General features: G+C 34.3%; 1 long non-coding RNA gene across 1 annotated transcript; it reads right to left on the reverse strand.

Moving 5' to 3' along the window:
• Positions 1-662: 662 nt before the first annotated feature.
• Positions 663-3,615, reverse strand: LOC309506942. Its single transcript, XR_014208973.1, has 5 exons — positions 2,714-3,615; positions 2,539-2,611; positions 2,170-2,226; positions 1,743-1,816; positions 663-1,652 (listed from the first exon to the last, which is right to left on the reverse strand). It is a non-coding gene; the product is annotated as an uncharacterized lncRNA (long non-coding RNA).
• Between the last annotated feature and the right edge of the window lie 4,381 nt (positions 3,616-7,996).

Here is a 7,996-nt window from a genome sequence, read left to right on the forward strand (position 1 = left end):
GTTATGTTTTCATTGGTTTATTCTACTCATGTGTTTCTCTGTTCAGTTTAGTCAATCCTCTGTTCAGCTCTGTCAAGCTTATTGTTTGATTATTCCAGGTGTTCCTTGTTATGATTAGTCCATGTATATTTAAGCCCTCTTGTTTGCCTTACCTATTGTTAGTGTCTATCTGCTGCTTGTGAGTCTCATGTTTCTTTGCCAAGTCAAGACTTTGCTTGTGTTCATGTTTGGACTGAATAAAACTGCATGTGGGTTCTTCAACTCGTCTACACTGTAAAAATAAAAGGTGCCTGGAGGAACCTTTTGGGGTTCTTCACTTTGCCACACCGGCGGAACCGTCTGTAGATCCTCTAGGCACCCTTTAAAAAGGGGCGGTTCTCTGAGGAACCACACAGGTTTCCTGAGGAACTCTTATATAAGGCACTGTGTGGAACCATTGTGGGTGCTTCCAGGAACCAAATTTCAATTTTATTTTATTTGTATTAAATTAATTTCATGTTGTTACTATGGTTACCACCATTAACTTCTATTATAATAAACAAACTGAACCAAATACAAAATAAGAATTGTTTATTACATATTTTAGATCCATTTTAATACACTTGGAAAAAAAAACTAGTAATAGATTAATATCAATGAATACACAAAACAATTTTTTATAATAGTATAATACATAAGTAACATGAATAATCAACCATGTGTATACAATAAGCTACACAAGAAAAGACATCTCAACAAAATGCATGGAAAAAACATGTTCCAAGTAATAAATCAATGTAAAAAATTCAAATTTTGACTAATTAAAAATGTCCATCTTCACTTAATTTTAAAACATGTGTTTCAGTCCGCTTGTTAAGTCTGACGTCACTGTTTCCAAGTCCAAAAGCTCTATCAGATGCCAAAAACAAACAACAAACAGTGCTAATATACACTCATTGTGCTGTAATATTCCTGAAAATTATGATCCTAACATTTATCTCTATTCCGAAATCTCAGATGGTTAGTTATCCATAAAATGTTGAATCATAAAATGTTGAAGTCTGGGATGCCGTGAGACTGGAGACTGTAATGTACACTATGGCTTTTGAAAAGCTTAAATGTGTGACTTGAATCAACAGTTCCCATAAATGGTTGTTGAGTATTCTCAATATCTAGAAACAAGATAGAGGAAGTAGAAGTAAAGGCTTCGACCCGGAAACAGTATTCCTTATGTCACAACAAGCAGAAAACATTTTCCATTTTTCCAAAGTTAAGGTGCAGTAAAATGATCTGTTGTTCTGTGAATGTTCACTGGTGAATTCAGTCATTTCAATAAGAATCCACACGATCAGCAATTTTGTGTGGTGCTTCATACATTACGTCACTACACTGCTGACAACGGTCAGTGGACCTTTTTGCCTGTGTAATTTCACGAAATTCACAAATGTGATGCACCTTTACCCACTGCAACATAAAATGCAATCAATTATAAAATCTTCACAAGGGACATGTGAGGTACTTAACGAGTTAGAAAAGTGAAAAGGTGCATCAGCTTCATTTTCCTGTTTGTTTTTCCTCTTTTCTGGTGGATGGTCCAGGCACTTCAGTGATTTTCAGGTCTACAGGAGGATTTTTATTCTTGATCAAACTTGTATTTCAGCTTACCGAGATCCCTGCAAAGTACAACATTTACTGTTAGTAAGGTTATTAACGTGATAGTTGTGAAATTTAAATAATTTCCTCAGCCTTGTGACGTTCCAAACCTGTTTGACTTTCTGTCTGTGGAACCCGAAAGCAGATCTCAGGCATAATGCAACCCGTCACCATTTCATTATCACTGCATGAAACACAAGCATAAAAAAATTGTGTAATTCATTCACACCATTCTTATGTACACTTGTCTAGTTCAATTCAATGCAACAATTTATGTAAAAATGGTTAAGCTCCAAAAATGTCCCAGAAAAGATCCTAAAAATAATCAATGAGTTCACAACTCATGTGTTATGGGTTGTGTTGTAAGTCTTATGAAGCCATATAATAGCTTTTTCCTTTTTTTTTGTCGAAAAAGACTAAACTTGAAGTTATAATTCAGTATAACTGATTAAAAAAGTACACAGTCAAACAATACAATTTCACGCAGAGAAAGTTCATAGTAATAAAGTACCTGCATGTGGTGTATAGGTAACTTACTGTAATTCAATGTTGCCTCTGAAATGTTCAGATTATTTTAGAAATGTACTGGTTGTTCTGGGGAAACAAAAGAACAAAGCTGATTATTCACAACATAATATTTATTTGACAAGTAAATGGCTTTAAAATGGTATTTGAGAGAATGAGGGGACCTGTAGTAAGTAAAGTTAGGCTAAACAAAAACAGACCAAACTATATTAACCTGCTTTTGTTATTCATAACAAACGCCAATGAGGACAGCAGGAATCAGTTAAATTAGTTAGGCTAAATCAGCAATTTGAAGACACAGTTTTACAGAATATGTTGAATTGAATGACTAAATCAATCTAAGACAATAAGTCAATAATTTCCATTTGTTCATTAACTTACGTTAGATCAACGTAGTTAGCATCGCGGCTAAAACCTTCATACCAGATACTATGCAATAAACGAGTGGTAAACACTGTAACGTAGTAATGTATAATAAATTTAGTTTATATATATATGTGTGTTTGAATATAGTGAGTAGACTCTGTATTTATATTTATTTGGCGAGTTTACAAACCTTGTAACGGAGAGCCGAACAAACGGCGGAAGCTTTGATGAGAGGAGCCGTTACTTTCCCGATGACGAGGATCAGCTGAGCTTTGTTGCGCGCGAGCAGCGCGAGGATCACTGAAGCGACGACAGCAGAGGATTAGCAGCAGTTTCGTGACAGAATAAAACGTTTCTCCTCCTGGTTCTTCTTCTTCAAATAATAATTTATGAAGAAGTAGGTAAAAATTATTATTTTATTACTATTATTTATTCAATAATAATTAATTAATTCTTATTATTAATATTATTATAATTTAGTGTTGTTGTTTAAGGTTTAAATTAATCAATAAAATAGGCCTATAGATACTAAATAAATGTAAGCTACCCAGGTGAAAAAGACGTAGGCTACTGTTAAATGTATTAAAAATGCATTAAAGTATATTTGTATTGTAGGCCTACTAAAAACACACTCAAGTACATTTTTAATTGTACATCTTTTTCACCTGGGTATGTATACTGAATCAAACTTAAGTAGCCTATAATAATAATAATAATAGGATAATAATAATCTCATTCTGGCCTCACTGAACCATTGGGTTCCTCCAGATGCTGGCTTTAACATAAGAGATCTTCCAGGAACCACTTAAATGTTAAAAGATCTTCCAATAACCCTTTTATCGCATTCAAGTTCCTCTATTTTCCCCCAAAGCACTTCGAGGTCTCATAGTAATGAAAAGGTGACTCCAGAACCTCTGAACTAAATACAAAGTGCTTAAAGGATCCCATAAGTTCCAGCAAGAACCTCAAAGATTGTCAGTGCTCCTCCAGTAACCCTACTATAGGAGAAAGAGCTTTGAGGCACTTAAATTACATTTTGAAGTTCCTTGAGTATCCGACAGGATATTTGAGGCTCCTTTAGTTTTTACAGTGTACAGTGGACTGATTTGTGACAGCAGATATCTGATTGATGAGCAATATATATTTTTTCAAATCACTCATATGAACTGAAACCTTCCACTAGTGTTGAAGTTAATTAGAAAATTAACAATGATTTAACCATGAGAACGTTTATAACTATTAAAATGAATACATAAAAATGGCTAAGCTTCATGCTGACACAGGGCCCTATTTTAACGATCTGAAACGCAAGTGTCAAGCGCAAAGCGCAAGTAACTTTGTGGGCGGGTCTCGGCGCTGTTGCTATTTTCCCGGCGGGATAAATGACTCTTGCGCCAGGCGCAAATCTAAAATGGGTTGGTCTGAAGTAGCTTCATTATTCATAGGTGTGGTTTGGGCGTAACGTGAAATAAACCAATCAGAGCGTCATCTCACATTCCCTTTAAGAGCAGACGCGCTTTTTCTATAGCGGATTGCTATTGTAACGGCGGATTTGCCAGGCGCGCGCCAGCAGCGGTTCACAGCCAAGGAGAGCAACGCTCTCGTCTCGGCCGTAAAAGAGAGAAGTTACATTGAAATGGAGAAACCCACCCAAATTAACTTCGGTTAAACAGGCGTATGATAATTTGGGTAAATGTGTAAGCTAGATGTAGCCTATGCTTTTATAATAAATTGTCTATCTATCTATCTATCTATCTATCTATCTATCTATCTATCGTAATAATGTATGATTTGCAAAAATGAAAACTGCTGCTTCTGTGTAGATGAGAGAATCAAAGTGTATGCGCGTTGGTCACACGGTACATTGATTATGGCCAAGCATGCGCCCTTAAAATACCATGTGAATAACATGCGCAACGTGCCTCTGACTTTAAACAATTTTTTCCTGGTTAGTGGCGCAATTGTTTTCTAAACCTGCAAAATAGCATGAAGGAACGTTTGCGCCGGAACACGCCTCCTCTTTGTGCTGAACCGCCCCCCGAGCGCAAATGTATTTCCTAACTTATCGGCGTGCTTCTGTAGAGGGAAAAGTCCGCTTTGCGCGGGTGCAAAATAGGAATGATATATGCGTCGGTGTACAAAGTCACTTGCGCTGGGTGCAAGATAGGGCACATTATGTTTTTTTAAATCTAACTTTCAAGTGCCATTGCATAGGTTACATATCCATGTGCCATCAAATGAACATTTATACTGTGTTTGTTTATATTTATTTGCACATACTGGTATTTCATAAAGTGTATTGTGTAAGAACAGAGAAACCTCTGGAAAACTACTAAAGGCTATTCCTGCAAGATTTTCATTTCCTGCTGCAGCAAAGCGCTCCATAATCAGACGGCTCTGTTTGACCCTGGACTGACATGGTGTTCATGAGCCATTCCTTCACCAGACCTACTGCTTATGCATGGGTCCAAAAAGTTCCAGTTTGTTTTGTTTTCCCTGTGTTGCCTGTTTTCTCTAGTTTTCTCTAGTTAGTTTCCTTGGTGGTTAATTAGTTCTACACTCCTTTTTTTTAAAAAAAATCTTGATTACTCTCTCAATATATTTACGTTCATGTATTCTCAGTTAATATGTCCAGTATCGTCTTTATTTAACGTGGTTGTGTTCATGTTTACTCCTACGATTTTCTGAGTGTTTCTTGTGGATTTATTAAAGACTGTTTTAGTTCTCTTCTCTTTTGTAGTGCGTGTTAGTACAACAACCATTTCTGCAATGTAATTTTGCTGTGACAGTTACTCTAAAATATTTGCCTATTAGATTCTCCATCAGTCTTACAGGAATTAAAGACAAAAACAAACTTAGTTTCACTTTCCGTATTTTCTTATTTTGGTCACTTGTATTGCTTTTATTAGATATTACAATGTGTGCTGTTTTATTTTCACAAGTACTTTTTTAAGTATTAAAGGATGTTGTGAAGAACACAAAGCACTGAGACTGAGAAACGCAATAAAGTTTTTATTGTTTATCAATTATTACCTGCTGAATGTGTATAATGTGTTAAGTATAGCCTACATTAAATGTTAAAGTGATTTTCCATCACTGTAATGCACTCCCTCTGAATAAAGAAACTTTAAAACATTTATTCATTTAGCAGACCCATAACAATTTAATAATGTGTTTGGCAACAATACCACAGACCCCAGAAGTACCAAGCAATTTTTCTGGATTTTGTTTTTAGTTGAGCATGTTTGACTAGCCTGTAAAAGCATGTGTGGTTATCAACTGCACAAAATTATATATATTTTTAAAAGCTAGATAGCACATTCTACAGAAATATCAAAATAAGGTGATTAAAATAAGATTTTCAATGTTATCATCAAATATGGCCCTTTAAAAGATTACATAAATCATATAAAGAACCTTTTGTACAACACTGTAAGTTTGAAACTGGCTCAAGTAGTTTCCTGATCTTGTTCCTTCCCCAGTTCTCCTAATATTTTCCTGTTATAACTATACTCTTCTCTAAGTAAAGTGTCCAAAATAAGAAAATGATAACAATGAAAGTGAAACTTAGTTTGTGGAATTTTAAAGTATATTAATGTTACCAAATTAATTTTTTTTCCTGTAAGACTGATGGAGAATCTAATAGGCAAATATTTTAAAATAACTGTACATTTCTATGCTTGCATATGAACTGATGTTAAGTTAAGTAAATGTCTGCCCAGTCTCAGTGTTTGTAGGGTTGGGTCTTTGCAAGGCACACAGTGTCAGGTAATGAGACAATATACCTCACAAAAACATACAAAGCACTTGCCTTTATTCTAGAGGCCCATTCAAAAGCACCACAACCTGTCTTGCTGCTGCAATCCCTTTGGCTAGAATTGCAGACACTGGCTCTGAATAGGCCTCTCTTGTGGTGTGGAAAGGCTGCATCTTACCCAACCAGTCCATGTGCGCTAACACCACTGCACTGAGCTGTTGTGGTGTACCTGCCCTCACTGTCATTCAGAGAGCAACCCAAAACCCATCTGGCAAAGAGGAACCAGGTATAAATGGATCTTAAGTTGCTCTTTGACATGATAGCTGTGCAATATACATGTATTTTTATATATATTGAATTGTTTTCAGGCGTCATTCAGAACATGGTGTTTAGAATGCATTATGCACTACATTATTTTCCCTGAGTTACCCAGCCTGATTGGTCCCTTGTCAAATTTTAGGTTATTACTATGGAGCTTATAATATGACAAAATGATTTGAATTTGAATTGTGCAAATTTGAATTATTGACAAGTGTAATCTAACAAAATTGAATTTTATGTGGAATTTTAAATAGTTCTGAATTTGATTTCTTTAAACGAATAATGAACATTTGAAATGTAATGATTTGAATTTGAATTGTGTAAATTTGAATTATTGACAAGTGTAATCTAACAAAATTTAATATTATGTGGAATTTTAAATAGTTCTGAATTTGATTTCTTTAAACAAATAATGAACATTTGAAATGTAATGAACTGAAATGTTTTTATGGCTCCATAATAACCCTGAAGTGCTGAAAAAAACAAATACATACATATATATATATATATATACAGTATATTAAAACAGATATTATGTTGATAGCAAATATTCTTATTTATGTGCTCAATTTAAGCGTATTTAAGTAATAAATAATCATATCACTTCTCTGCTGGGTATTTTAATACATTTTTGAAGTAGGCTACTGTTATATTAAAACAGATATTATGTTGATAGCAAATATTCTTATTTATGTGCTCAATTTAAGCGTATTTAAGTAATAAATAATCATATCACTTCTCTGCTGGGTATTTTAATAAATTTTTGAAGTAGGCTACTGTTATATTGTACAGATTTAATTACAGCAGTGATTTTTTTAATAGTGTAACGACACTAGCTCAAAAAAGGGAATATATTTTAATAACTGATCATGAATATGATCACGTATCGCATACAGGTTAAATAACCCGAAAAGGGAATACCTTTGCCAATGTATCTGTATAGAGGGACAATTAAATACAACGGATTATAATCAATTATCAATACAAGTAGGCAAAAATAGATCAATTGTATATATCAATAATTAATCACAACGAATTATAATTAACCATTAATATACCAATAGTCTAGAATAGATCAATTCTCAGGATAACCCTTAATGGAATTAATTTGTTATCGAATAATCTGTTCATCCAGCGAACTGATCGCACAATCTTTTATCAACTTTCAAGAAAAGTTATCCTTTTATAGACTCTCACGAAAAGGCTATTTTCCTGGCTGCGAAAAATAACTTTCCTGTTCTATAAAAATACTAGTTAAAGTATCAACAGATGTAAAGCTTGTAGCTTAGATCGAACATTTAAGGGACTTCGCAATGTGAGCAGCAGACAGAAACAATAAAGAATATAATGGGTTTTAATAAATGAAACTACGAATACATGTGACTACAGTTACAC

This window comes from Leuciscus leuciscus, assembly GCF_965113295.1.
Source record: "Leuciscus leuciscus genome assembly, chromosome: 9".
In the NCBI taxonomy this organism is placed as follows: domain Eukaryota; kingdom Metazoa; phylum Chordata; class Actinopteri; order Cypriniformes; family Leuciscidae; genus Leuciscus; species Leuciscus leuciscus.